The 14092-nt window shown below is 49.9% G+C and overlaps 1 protein-coding gene across 2 annotated transcripts in view; it reads right to left on the bottom strand.

Annotated features, from left to right (window-relative positions):
- The window catches only part of LOC119449051 (uncharacterized), a 118453-nt gene that overhangs the window by 53318 nt on the left and 51043 nt on the right, over positions 1-14092 (bottom strand). The gene's annotated exons all lie outside the window — the stretch shown is intronic.

Here is a 14092-nt window from a genome sequence, read left to right as displayed (position 1 = left end):
TCGTAGGAAAGCAGACGATTCACACTTGCGTGAAAGGATGGCTCCCTGCTCTAACACTCTTTTAGTTCTCCAATATTCAAGATAAATGTTTCCAAAACATACTTCAGGAGTGGTCAAATGCGACGAATAGATTCCAAATGCGAAATAGACATGCGGCATTGCTTCGATCTAGCGCGAGCTCAAATTTTCACATAGTCTAAAACTGTAGCGTACATGCCTGAATTCAGCGTTGGTATTTGTACAAGCTGTGATGCTCTCGTGCTATTTTCTTTATATGGCTACACAACGTAGGCTGCAGGAAAAAATTGCCCGCCAATCCACCCTGTGAAGGTGGTTGGAAAGCGAAGCTTTTTACGCCACCCTCACGGTGACTGCAGCGCACTTTTTTATTGTTCTTTCCGCCGAGCCTTATATTCACGCTCTTCTTCTGCCGTCTTTACTTTCCGTGGTCTACCCATAGTGGGGTAGTCTAGAAAATGAACCGAAGCAGTTCACTAGGCTGGAAGGGTTTCGAATGACGTCAACCCTCTTTCAAGCAGCTGTATAAGCTTTGCAACAGCTGCAATCTAATCTTACGGACCGCGCCGAGTCTGTTTCCGTTGTTTTCCCGCAGCCCTTATCATCCATCATGTTGGCTCATCACTTTGAAGCTTGTTTTTGTGGTTTTTCTTGCGAGAACGAGTGCTTAGTTGTACGCTGAATGCCTGAATTCAAGTAAGCTATACTGCTATACCTGCAATTGTTAGCGGTTCGTCGGGATCGTTTTTTGATTACAACGATGGACACGACAGAACCCTTGGCTGGTAGAGGTACAACGCTTTGCTTTAAAAAATTCTATGATAACTTTCAGTGAAAAAAGAATGCTCGAATCCTGGGAGCATTCACTGTCTTCAGTCCCATACATTAGGAGAGCAGCCGGCACTAGAACACGTGTTTCAGCAATACAATCGCGTTTGGAAGCGCTATAAGTGCAATGAGCTCAAGCCGTAAGTATCACTCTAGATCAGTGTAAATTGCCGATACTGAAGATGTCGAATAGAGAACTGTGTTGCCAAACGACGTCGATTGAGTCATTTGGGGGAACATTTCAGGGAAACGCCTAGGGCCGCTCGAACAGCGCGAATAACAGTTTCGCCAAGCAACGCAGTCAGATCGGTACCGCGCAAGTGCGTGTTCTGAGCTCGGCAATTGGGCACCGCTAATACAACACTACTGAATCGTGACGGTGCCGAGAGCTCCTACGATCACACCGCCTCTGGACAGATTTAGTGAACCCAGACTGGGGATTCACTCCCTGCTTTGGATTTGGCTCGCCGCCATCAGTTATATATTGTCATGACAACCGGCAACCTCACGGCTACTGTTCTCTTGGAGCCTCATCCCTAGCTTCAGGTGCTTCCGCGCTTGCAGGATTCTAGAATATTCTGATGTCACTTATATTGGCCAAAAACACTTTGAAACTGCTTCATGGAAGTTCAGTCCTAATTTTCACTCCCACTTATCAATAGTTTGAAGAGGAAGTTCATCCACACCGCATCCTCCCCCGTCCGAACTCATGGAGACGTTTAAGGATAAAAAATATACAGATACCTTGCACTTTGGGAATTGATGTACGTGAAACTTTATGTGCTGTTCGTGTTCATTGACGGTATTTGGCGGTAATTACGACGGCATACGACAGTGCTGATGTGGTGCTAAGTGTTACCTTGCGTGCACCACTTGCGTTCGTCTAAGTGTTACACGGAGCGCACAGTGAGACGTGTTTGTTCGAGGCGAATTTGTGCGTCATTGTCCGTAGCCTACGATAATGTTATCACTGTCATTCCTGCACGCGGCACATCGCATGGTGGATGAAATGGCAAAATACGTTTATTGAAGCCCTGTTAGAAATAGCTGATGGCACGTCCCATGCCCGACGGACCTGTGCCCGCTGGCCACCCGGGCTTCAGCCAAGCAGCATGGCCTCCCTGTGTTGCAGGGTAGGGAAATCGTAGCTGAAGTGGTAATTATGCTGGAGCACCACTTGCGTATTTTCTATTTTGACACCGTAGTGCTTTAATTCTGCTTTGCGTCTGCACGCCCTGCGTCAGTTGTCGGCACGCATAAACTTCCATGATATTTATTTTTCAGATATAGCATAAACGTGCCGTCATATAGCTTGAATTAATATTACTATTATTATTATATTTTTACACTTCCTCCACAAATGTCGCCATGTCTAGTAGTAGTGTTTTCTTTATTGAAGAGACCCCACTGCGCGGTCCCTTAGCAGGATAGACCCAGACTTCCCGCAGTCGTGCCCCAATTGCGGAGGCGATTCATGCTCTTTCGACCACATGCTCTGGCTGCGCCCAGCCCTAGAAAACTCTACCCTTGCCACCAAGGAACGGTGGGTGGAATTCCTCAGAAGCGACAAGCCTCACATCTAGCTACAGGCAGTCCAGAGGGCCCACGACATCACAACGGGACTTCGCCTCCCGGTGCCATCGTGGGTGGAGCCACCGACTTGACCTGGTACCAGTTTCTCAGGACCAAATAAAGTTCGATTCACCGTCACACCAAATGATGCATGGTTTTTCACGGCGCATTTCCCTTCTCCCATGATGATCACATGTATGCAAGCTGCCACGAGCGAAAGGTCGTTATTCACCCGTTTCGTCGCGGCGTTGCTTTTACGCATTCTCTGTCTCCCCTGTCAACCATTCTATCTCCCTCTGGCCTGTCGCGCGTGAGTACAAAGGTAAGCGGTACCGTTTCTGGAATGCTTTTGGCGGGGCTCACACGTAATTACAGCCTTCCAGGGGCATTTTGTCAATAGCCAGGAAATTCCACAGAGCATTGTGTCAACGGCCATGTAGTTCCACAGGGCATTGTTGCGATGCCCCCAAAGTTCGTTGCACAGGTCTCCCGCGTTCCGGCCATGTACATTACACACGTTTTAAAGAACTCCACGACGCGGCGTGCAAGACAGAAGCAGCATCAGCAGCAACGGCTGCAGTGGAACAGTCGAAGGAAGCGGGCAAAGAAAGCTTCACTTTAATATTGACCACACACTGTGGCTCGGCGTGGCATTCACGAACACCTATTCCTTCCGCATTAATTGGAATGGCTGACAGCCCTGCTTGCGACAACTGTGGCTGCGAGGAGACAATCATGCGCCTTCTCTGTGACTGTCCCCGCTACAATGTGGCAAGAAAAGTGCCCGCGACTGCGCTTGAAAAACTGGACAATCGCCCCCTCACAGAGGAAAAAGTTTTAGGACACTGGTCTAGAAGGGCTTCGGCACTCAAGGCCTTAAGGGCTCTGCTGAAGTTTTTATGGGCTTTCGGATGGTGCGACCGGCTTTGAGCGTTGTAGCGCATAGGGTCGCGTTATTGCGCGAATTTTATTACTTCACTTTTTTAAAATTTATTCTTTCTATTCTCTTTTATTCCCTCTACCCCTTTCCCCAGTGCAAGGTAGCCAGCCGGTATTTACACAGGGTTATCCTTGTCTTTCTTTTCATTTCTTTCTCTCCCTCTTATCTCAACGGCCTCTTTGCCTCTTCATAGCAGCATTTAAAATACATGGAGAGCACCTGCGTGCCCTCTTCACCCGGATCAAATTTGGCATTTGGCACGATAATTATAAAAGCGAAGTACGTGTTCGGTGTGACAAACGCGTAATTCATAGTGCACCTGGTCACACCGCGAGACTTATATTCATTCCACAAGAATGTCAATGTCTTGCATGATTTCCCGCAGCAGACATTATTTAACACAGCTCTGAGACTTCCTCGTTCCGCTCAAGTTTCACTGACGTTTCTTGCTCAGATACGCCCACCTTCTCAAGCCGTTTACCAACGTGTAGCTCACGAACAAAGCCTCGAATTTGGCCCTCATTTTCAGTGATACGGCAGCGCCTGTTTTCTCCGACTCGAATAGATTGCTGAGTTACACAATTTCGCTCATGCTGGCCGTCCAAGGCTTGCCAATTGGTGAATTTCCGAACTCTTCGGCAGTGCCTTTTTCTGACAGACCTCGGCTGCGCTTTGCGCGTATTTCTCCAGCAGCCCGTGACGGGCTTGCCGCCCCTCGCTTTCTTTTCACAGTGGTAACTCGTTTGAAGCGAAGTAGTACAGCATGTTTGCGCGTTAGCTCCTACAAATGTGTCCTGCCATTTGACACTACCAGCAGCTCCTATACGGACGGGGCATTTATATGCGCGTGGGTCATAAGTCCCTTATGTTCTCAATCGACAGCAGCCTTGTCACGTACACCGTGAGCGAAATCTGAAAGTTATCCTTAATTTTCGGGTCATACTGTTTACCATCGCCAGGTCTGTGAACGCGGTAATGTCGAACCTGACACATCATGATCAGTTACTCCTTCGTGCCCTGGACACATCGACATGACGTGAAAATCAGGACCTCCGGTTCTTCGGGGCCTTTGAGCTAATCGCATCGATAATTATTTCCGACATTGCATTTGCCTTCTATCCGGTGAATATACAATGTGAGAGATCCACTGGTGCACGTTACCCCTTAATATTTCCCACCCTCTGCCGGTCAATCTTACAACAGCGACTAAACTACGGCCAGCATCAGAAATGAGTCTCGCATAAACTGCTTGACGCTTGATTCTTCTAGCCTAGTACAGATAGGGGCGTCCACCATTGAGCCAAGCACGGCGCACAATGCCAGCGTGTGAAGGTGAAAACTAAGAAAACGATGAACTTTCGTCTTTCAGAGTAGAACGTGAGAGCATTCAAAGGTCCCTTACTGCTTCTTACGCATCCCGACAACTGCAGCGCATGCTGCCGTGATCTTTACAGGCAAACGCTTGCGCCGAACGCCCTGCCCGAAAGCGAGCTCTCTGGTTCTTTTTTTTCCTCCCCCGGTCGGCGCCGCCGCTGCTGCGCGGAGGCGAGCACCATCTGGTGGTGCTGCAAGGTACCGAGCGGCGCGCTCCGCTCCGCGATTGGTAGAAACACGGCGCGCGCCGTGATGTTATCGGCGGAAAATGTTCGCTCAGATTCAACGCACGGTCAACGCAGGATTTCCAGCGTAACGCAGCTCTTACTATCGCTTTATTGGACACACTAACTCCGCGTTCTGTCGATGCCGAGCTTCAGACTCGTGCACATACATCACTGCCTAACCTGCCCTGTAAGATAATCTTGGGCTGCTTCTTGTCTTTTAACGTGAACCACTTTACATTCTGCCCGTGGACTTTGTTTTATCGGCGGACGCAGTAGCCGAGATCTTCGCAGCCACATTCATTCCTGGCAGCATCTACCGCTTCGGCTGCCCCGCTGTCGTCGCTAAAGATCGCGGATGAATCAGTCTACCCTCTCGGAGTCGTTGTAGCTCCCATTCGTGTCAGACCAATTCCCACCAGTGCAAGCGGTTCCTCATGCTACAACGGGTAGCTTATTTTATTTCTCACCGCCTATGAACCGCACGAATGCTGGGCCGACTATTGGTTTGGCATCAGTTCAGCGCGGTAGGATATTACTTGACGTACCGCTTGCGACTTGTTCTATACGGCCGTCCCCATTCGCCTACAGGTAAAGTTCTGAGATGTAACAGTATGGTTATTTTCGTGCCTCAAACCATTTTCCTGAATTTGGCTATCTCGCTCCGAAGCTGTACCAATCTAACCTACGTAATAGTACCTTTGTGAATGTAATTAACGCCCTTAGTCATCCTAATACAATTGTAGTAACACGCATACTAATTGGAATATATACTCCAATATTCTCACAAACTTGCTTTGGTATGTCTAGTTATGTGCCATCGGAGTACTAGCAACGTAAAGCAAATAAAAAGACTTGTAGATTCCTTGCGCGCGTCGCTGCCAGCGGTCTCTAAGCGCGTAAGCGTGATCGTCCAACATCACAGCATGTCATAGACGTCACATGCGGCCTTACTGAAATTATGTACTAGTGTAGTGGTCGCTTTGAACTGTCTGAGTGTATAGCGAATACGATATGAATGCATACGCATCAGCGCCCGCACCTGCTACGATACCAGGAGGCGCTCACAGCAAGAACAACGCAGGAAATAAAAATAGTTTTTTACAGCGAAACTGTTCAAGGCCAGGTTCCAGGAGATCGCGTTCGTAGACCAACCGGCGTTACGATTTTGGCTTCGTTTGCGTGGTGGTTGGCCGCCAGTTGTGCCTTAGGACAGCTGTAAAAACGGATGACTAACATGACTCATAGGTAGTGACGTCAATAACATCAGATGCTCGTCAGTTACGTCACGATTAACAATAACAAAATCACGTGTGGCGCACACCCGCACTGGATATGCGGGTATGAGACAAGGACAAGAAAGAAAGAAAATAAAGAAAGAAGGAAGAAATAAGGAAAGAAATGAAGGAAAGAAATAAAGAAAGAGAAAGAAAGAAAGAAGGAAGGTAAGAAAGAAATCACGTGTGGTTCATAACCCCGTTGGATTGAAATTTGCGGTTATAAGACACCGAGAGCAGAAGCGGGCGAGAGAGAGAGAAGTGACTTTATTTGCACCCGTCAAATAGATGACGGGGTAGAGGCTGCAGCCTAAACCCGCACTCATTCTCCCTAACCGTCGTCCGGGATCCCTTGGGACGCGGCGGCGGTCAGGGCGAGACCGATGACATGTCGTTGAGCATTTTCTTCTTCGTTGAGTAGCAAGGACTCCCAGTATATATCTACATATATCTGGTTCATCAAAGCTAGGACATGTACAAACCATGTGGACTAAGTCCGCTATACCAAAATAATGCCTACACCGAGGGCTATACACCGAGGGATGCGATTTGCTTCAACAGTTGTTGGTTCGGAAATAATACCGTTTGCAGCTATCTCCACCTAACTTCCTCGCTTTTAGTAAGGTTCTTATCCGCTCTCAGGTAAGTCTTACGCCGCCCCTTATAATAGTGGAGAATTTCCTGAAAAGTGTTCAGTCCGTCACCGGTTCGTAGGTGTTCCTAGCTCGCTTGGGCGGGGGGTTGTCGAGACAGCGCTGGGATCCCGGAAAGTGAGACCTGGACCCAGCACGTGCGCCTTCTCGTTACCTCGCAAACCCTGATAAACCGGTTTCCATATTAGCGAAACCTGCTCCGCCGTGCGCTGCCCGACGAATAATATGTGTACAACTGTGGCTGAGATCCTGCCCGCATCAAAATTTGTGATTGTCGATTTCGAACCCCTAAAAATCACTCTGACATTCTTTTAAGTCAAAACCAGCGCAATGGTGACTTCTTCCGCCTCCGTTGCTCGTAAATGCCTCACGCTGCAGCACGAGGCAGGGCCTCCGTTTTCGCATGTAAATACGGCTGCGTATACTTTGCCTTCCTTGTATTCGGCCGCGTCCGTGTGTATCAAATCCTGCCTGCCTTCCAGTCTCTTGTGGCGTGAGCTACACTGGCCGAGGGTGAGCAGTTTCGCATGGCTCCTGGAGAGCCGTGCTGCGCATGCGCGAGGAGCAGTGACGTCACACGGCGCACAGCTGACGTGCCGGAGCCGCCACGTACTCCGCCGCCGCTGCGCGCGCCTAGCCGGTGTGCGCATTCGAGAGGAGTGGCGTCATAGCCGCGGCAGACGCACTGGCGCCGGCGCGTGCCCAGCTGTGCCCTCCGTTGCGCAGTAGCCAAGTCTACGTTGCGCCGGAGCCGCTTGATAGCGCCTCTCATTTTGTGCACATGCGTTTGCCAGTGAACAGCCAAACGTAGAGGTGCCCAAGCGTGAATGAATGAATGAATGAACTTTTATTTCCCTTTTTAAGAAAGGGGAGGGGCCGGGGGGGAGAGAGGGAGGCCTGTGTGCTCCAGTCTTAGCACCTTGTGCGGCCAGACGTCCGCCTACCAGTCGTGGTAGGCCTCCTCTACCTCCTCAGCCCACCTCAGGACTCGGTCCTGCAGGGTGGGATCGGAGCTGCGCAGGGCAGTCTCCCACAGCTCCTCGCTACTAATTAATGGTTTGAGGTTGCGGGGGGGATATTTGATGGGGCATTTCCACATTATATGGGAGAGATCTGCTGTTTGGACAGGGCAGAAGCGACACTTGGGTGTCGGGTATGTGTCGGGAAAGAATAAGTTCAAAGTGCGTGGGGTAAGAAAAGTGCGAGTTTGTAGTTGGCGCCACAATATTTCTCTCTGGTGCGTGCTCGACACAGAGAGAGGTGGATACGTTAGGCGTTGGTGTTTGTAATGTGTGGAAATTTCATGGAATGTGATGAGCGCGTCTTTATTGGTCTGTTGTTGGGAGTCATTGGCTTCTGGGGTAAGGCCCACATTTCCGTCCACTCGGTCCGTGAATCCTCGAGCAGCGGCATGAGCCATTTCGTTGCCTGGTAGTCCTTGATGTGCTGGAGTCCAGATGAGAGCGATGTAGTTTTTTGGCGGGTGAGCGACTAGTAGAGAGTGCGCGAGGTTTGTAATGTAGCCGCTACTGAAGTTCCGGATAGCAGTCTTCGAGTCACTGATGATGACATCGCAATCAGGTAGCCCCGATGCGAGTGCAATGGCGGCCTCTTCTGCGTCGCCCGCTGAGGTGGTCCTGACTGATGCTGAACGAACAGTGTTGCCCTGCTTGTCTACGACCGCTAAAGCATAACGATGTTTAGTTTTATAGGCTGCGGCGTCCACGTTGTAAACTCCTTCTGCCTGTCCATAGCTGCGTTGTAGCGCCTTGGCTCGAAGTTTCCGGCGTTCGACGTGAAATTCGGGATGGATGTTTCTGGGTAGGGGTTGGATGTGGTATTGGCCGTGTATGTTCGGAGGAAGTTGATGTCGCTTGTTCTCGTTGAGTGGTGGGGCGTAGTGAAGTTGTCTCAGGATCTCACGCCCAGCTGCAGTGGTGGAGAGTCTGTGATATTGCGATGATAGATGTGCTTCGATTAATTCTTCAAAGGTATTGATTGTGGCTGTGGCCATCACCCTCTGTGTGGATGCTCTAATCGGAACACCAAGAGCGACTTTGTGTATCTTGCGGATCAAGCAGTTTACAGTGTCCGCTTCCTTCCTAGAGAGTGAGAGATATGGTAGTGCGAAGGTGATTTTGCTTAGGACAAAAGCTTGGATGAGCTGAATCATTTCCTTCTCTCGAAGCCCTCCGTGTTTATTGGAGATCCTTCCTATGAGGCGTAGCGTGTTATCTACTGTTGTTTGTAGTGCTTGCAAGGTACGCTGATTTGCTCGGTTGCTTTGAAGGTGAAGACCTAGCACCCTTATCCTGTCTACCTGGGGTATGGAGTGCCCTTCAACTGTGAGGTCGATATTCGGGGGCGATGTCCTGAAGCGTCTCATGGGGGGCAGAAGGAGAAGCTCTGATTTGGTGGGGGAGCACCTAAGGTTCAAGTCGTGACCTACTTGTTCGATCTGGTCAATGGCTGCTTGGAGGGTGTCTTGGATGTGCCCGTCCGAACCTCCGGTCATCCACAGCGTAATATCGTCCGCGTACAGTGAGAATCTGAGGTCGGGAATCTTCTTTAGAGCGAAAGCTAAAGGTCGCATAGCCAAATTGAAGAGTAGGGGGGAGAGTACTGCCCCTTGGGGCGTACCAGTGCTTCAAACGTATCTGACCTGATTGTTCGCTGCCTAATTGGAGCGTTGCAGTGCGCTTCGTCAGGAAGCTGCATATATAACGGTAGATTCGCTCTCCACAGTTTATACTGTTAAGTTCGTGTAGAATGGCCAAGTGGGACACAACATTGAAGGCTCCCTTGAGGTCGAGGCCCAGCAACGCTTTTGTGTCGCGTGCGTCGCTCGGTTCAATGATATCTTGTTTGAGCCTTAGCATGACATCCTGGCAAGAAAGAGACTTGCGAAATCCAGTCATTTCCGAGGGGAAAAAGCGATGATCTTCGATGTATTTGGAAAGGCGTAGGTGGATTACGTGCTCCAAGATCTTCCCTATGCATGAGGTGAGAGAGATGGGACGGAAGTTATCAATGTGAATTGGCTTATTCGGCTTGGGAATGAAGATCACCTTGGCTGCTTTCCATTGTTGGGGTATCTCGCCCTCTTCGCGACAGTGGTTGTAATACTCGGTGAGTTTGCGTATGGATTGCTCATCGAGGTTGCGAAGCGTCTCATTTGTCACAGAGTCTGGACCTGGTGCCGTGGTAGTTCGCACTTGGTTGAGGGCATGTCGAACCTCCGCTTCTGTGATGGCGCTGCAAAGTTCCTCATTGGGTTCACCAGTATAGTCGGGCATGGGGATTTGCGTAGGAGGGGGCATATGTTTGGAAGCCAAGTTACTGAACATTGTCGGCAGGTCCGCTGCATGTTCATGTAGCAGTTTATTGATCTGGTGCTTATTATGCGTCCTAGATGTGGTGGGGTCGAGCAGGTGCCGGAGCAATTGCCAGGTGTTTTTAGTGCTAAGATGACCATGCGCTCCTTCGCAAACCTGAGTCCATTGCTGTGCCCTCAATTTGATAGCGTATTTTTCAATCTGAGAGTCCAATTTGGCGATTCTGATTCGGAGTTTGTGATTGTAACGGGCTGTTAGCCATTTCCTGAGTAAGGCTTGCTTCGCTTCCCACATGTGTAGGAGCTTCGAATCAATTGTTGCCAAGGGTGTATCTGACGGGAGAGTGGTGGTATGGGCCTCTACATCTGCTTGTAAAGCGTTCGCCCATTGCTCTATGTCGGTAATGTCTTCTTCGTTGGTGTTGGAGCGAGATTTTCTGAATTCCGTCCAATTGGTAAGCCTTAGTGGTTTCATGGCCAGTGGTCTGTGCTTGAAATTTAAGCGGAGTTCGAGGATGTAATGGTCGCTTCCTAAGTTGTTTTGGAGGTTTTGCCACGTCGCCTGAGTGATGCGGTGAGTTAGGGTGAGGTCGGGGGATGTATCCCTACTGACGCTATTTCCTAGCCGGGTAGGAAGAGTAAAGTCATTGTGGATGGTGAAACCTTGATTCTGTATGTGCTGCCACAGAGCTCTTCCCTTAGGGGCAGATGCAGAGTGGCCCCACATTTGGAGGGGGGCATTGAAGTCGCCCGTTACAACTAGCGGCTGTTTATTGGCGTTAGCTTTGGCTTGAGCAAGCATGTGCTCAAAGCGGTGTTGTCGAGCATTGGGAGGGCTGTAAACATTCAACACGTATAGGGTGGGTTGTTTGAGGCTTTTAGGTAGAATTTCGATGAAATCGTGGGGGATGTCAGTACCGCTGAATGTCTCCCATTTAACAGAAAGGTGCTGTCTTACAAGTACGGCAGTGTTGGGCTTGACTATGTGAGGGTCTTGAAACGTGTTGTATCCCGGTAGAGTTACTTTCCCGTGTGTTTCCTGCAAGGCTATAATATCAGGGAGCTCGTTAAGATTCTGCAGAAATAGTGTAAGATTTGCGCGCTTGTTGCGGAACCCCCTGCAGTTCCACTGCCAGATCACCAGACTACGTGCTGGCTTCATTATTATTGTCGCTGTGGTGAAGGATGGGAGTTTGTGACGTCGTGGAGGGTCTTCCCCAGGTTTCGATTAGCTCTTGGAATCTGCAGAACTGCGCAGATGCCTCACAAATAAAGGAATCAAGCTTGCTTTGTAGCCGATTTTCAAGGGCAACAACCTTGTTTTCCAGGGTCGTCATGCGCTCACCAAGGACAAATATGGAGTTTTCAACGGTGTGGTCGGTGTCTGTTATATCGGCATTCTTCCTTTTTGCCGGTGGGGGCTGCACGTGGGGTGAAGGTGGCCTTGGAGTTGCTGCTTCAGTAGTAGCAGTGGGTGCAACAGTGTCCATTTGTTCTGTCGGAGGGCTTATGGGTGTGGGTGCAACTGTATCCATGCGTTCTCTCGGAGGGCGTGTGGGTGTGGGCGCAAGCTTTTGTGGCAGTGGGTTGGAAGTAGCGGCAGGACTTTCATTGATTTCGATGGGGGGGTGGAGCATTGCCTTGAGCTGTTTGATTTCGGCCTTGAGAATTTCGTTCTGATTAAGCAAGTATTTGATGAGAGAGTTATCAGCATCTAGTGAGGAGCTGCTATTGTGGGAGACTACCCCTGCCCAGCTCACCTTTGTATGGTTGATGGGCGGTCTCTCCTCGTTGCGTGGAATCAGCGGAGGCCAAGCTTGCTTCGATGCTAGAACCTGGGCCTGAAGCTAAACATTTCGACAGAATTACCTGTCTGGTTGGGAAAATTGATAAAGACTTAGAGATTGACTCCAACCAAATAAGGAAATTTACTAGCCCGACGTTTCGGAACCAATTCGGCTCCTTCTTCAGGGGGTATTATAGCTAACCCATTCAGTTAGCTATATCCGCAACAAGGGATGCCCTGGAACGTGACGACACACTCGACGAGAGAACCCCCTTGAGTGTAGACGAGATCTGCCGCCTTCTCGAGCTATGCCTATCAAATACCTACTTCACCTTCCGAGGCAGCTACTACAAGCAGGTAAAAGGAACTCCCATGGGGGCCTCAATCTCCGTCACCATGGCTAACCTAACTATGGAAAATATCGAAGACAGAGCTCTGAGTACTTTTTCCCCGAAGCCAAAAGTTTTCCTCAGGTACATGGATGATTGCTTCTGTATCGTGAAGGAGTCGCAAGTCGAAAACCTGCAGAGCCATTTAAATTCCATAGACCCGGATATACAGTTCACGTCGGAGCGCGAACAAAACGGATCGCTACCATTCCTAGATGTACAAGTTACACGAACCAACGGCAATCTAAAATTCTCAGTCTACCGAAAACCAACCCACACAGGCCGCTACCTACACTTCTCATCCAACCATCCGGCAAACCACAAGGCATCGGTCGTAAATTCTTTATTGAGAAGAGTCGAAACTCATTGCACATTGGAATCAGATCAAAAGAAAGAAAGGAGAACGGTTCTCAACGAACTCAAAAGGAACGGCTATACAACGGAATTCATTCGAAAAACAACCCGACAACAAAAAAGAAAAAACAAACTACGAGACCTACAACCGTTGACTCCCCCTCGACCACAGAAACGAGTGTCCATCCCATACGTCAAAGGTGCCAGTGAAGCTCTCAGCCGAATACTGAAAAAAGAAGGCCTCAAAGTCGCGCATAAACCGATGAACACTTTGAATATCCTCATTCCTAAACCAAAAGACCGTCCACCAAAAGAAAAAGCTCAAGGCGTCGTCTATAAAATCAGCTGTGCCGACTGTCCGGCGTCGTACATCGGGGAAACCAAAAATCTAAAAGAAAGAATCAGACAACATGAAAACGACGTCAGAACATTCAACCGAATACGCAGCGCCGTCGCCGAACATTCCGAAGACGCCGACCACAAGATTTCTTTCCAAGAAACCCAAATCCTTCAAACAGAGACAAACTGGCGAAAAAGGCTGCTACTCGAGTCTTGGCACATTCAGAACACGGCGGGTAATATAAACCGCGTGAAGGGCATTCTTCCTTCCTTGTATGTTCATGGCCTGGCAGACGCGACGAAGGGAAGAAAGGACCCCCCGCTCTAGGTGAGCAACACCAAAACAACTCGTCCTCCCCCCCCCCTCCCCCGTCCCTCGTCAACGAATTCCCGCGACTAAAGGGCGCCCGGCACCGGTCATCCTAGCCGACCAGCGACGCCGAAGCCCCACCCCACCCCACCCCACCACCCCTTTGGTCTGTCTAGAACAGGTGCCAGGACAAGTGTCTCCGCACCTTAGGCTCTCTCTCCCTTCCTCTCCTTTGTTACGACGGACCTTTAAAAGCGGCACACCGCCACCTCCGAAGAATACCCCCTGAAGAAGGAGCCGAATTGGTTCCGAAACGTCGGGCTAGTAAATTTCCTTATTTGGTTGGAGTCAATCTGTAAGTCTTTAGAACCTGGGCCGCTGTTGCAGAGTTCTTGCGGCCAGAGTTGCTCTGCGGCTTCTCTTGTCCTGGGTGTTGGTTGTAGGCCTGGATATTGTTCCAGGCCAGAAGTGTCAGTTTAGTTTCTGGTGGTGCGGGGGGCGGCGTCCGTGGTTTGTAACGAAGTCTGCACTCTGATGAACCAGTCTCATGTGTTCCGTTGCAGATGATGCAAGTAGGGGTGCAGCTGTGGTCTTCAGGAGGATCTGGCGTGCCGCATTTTGGACAGAGACATATTCTCACATTAGGGCAGACATCTTGACGATGGACAAGCTGCCGACACCTCGCACACGCCTC

This window comes from Dermacentor silvarum, chromosome 4 (assembly GCF_013339745.2).
Source record: "Dermacentor silvarum isolate Dsil-2018 chromosome 4, BIME_Dsil_1.4, whole genome shotgun sequence".
Lineage (NCBI taxonomy): Eukaryota > Metazoa > Arthropoda > Arachnida > Ixodida > Ixodidae > Dermacentor > Dermacentor silvarum.
Note: the sequence above shows the minus strand (reverse complement) of the source record. Positions and strands in the feature narration are given on the sequence as shown.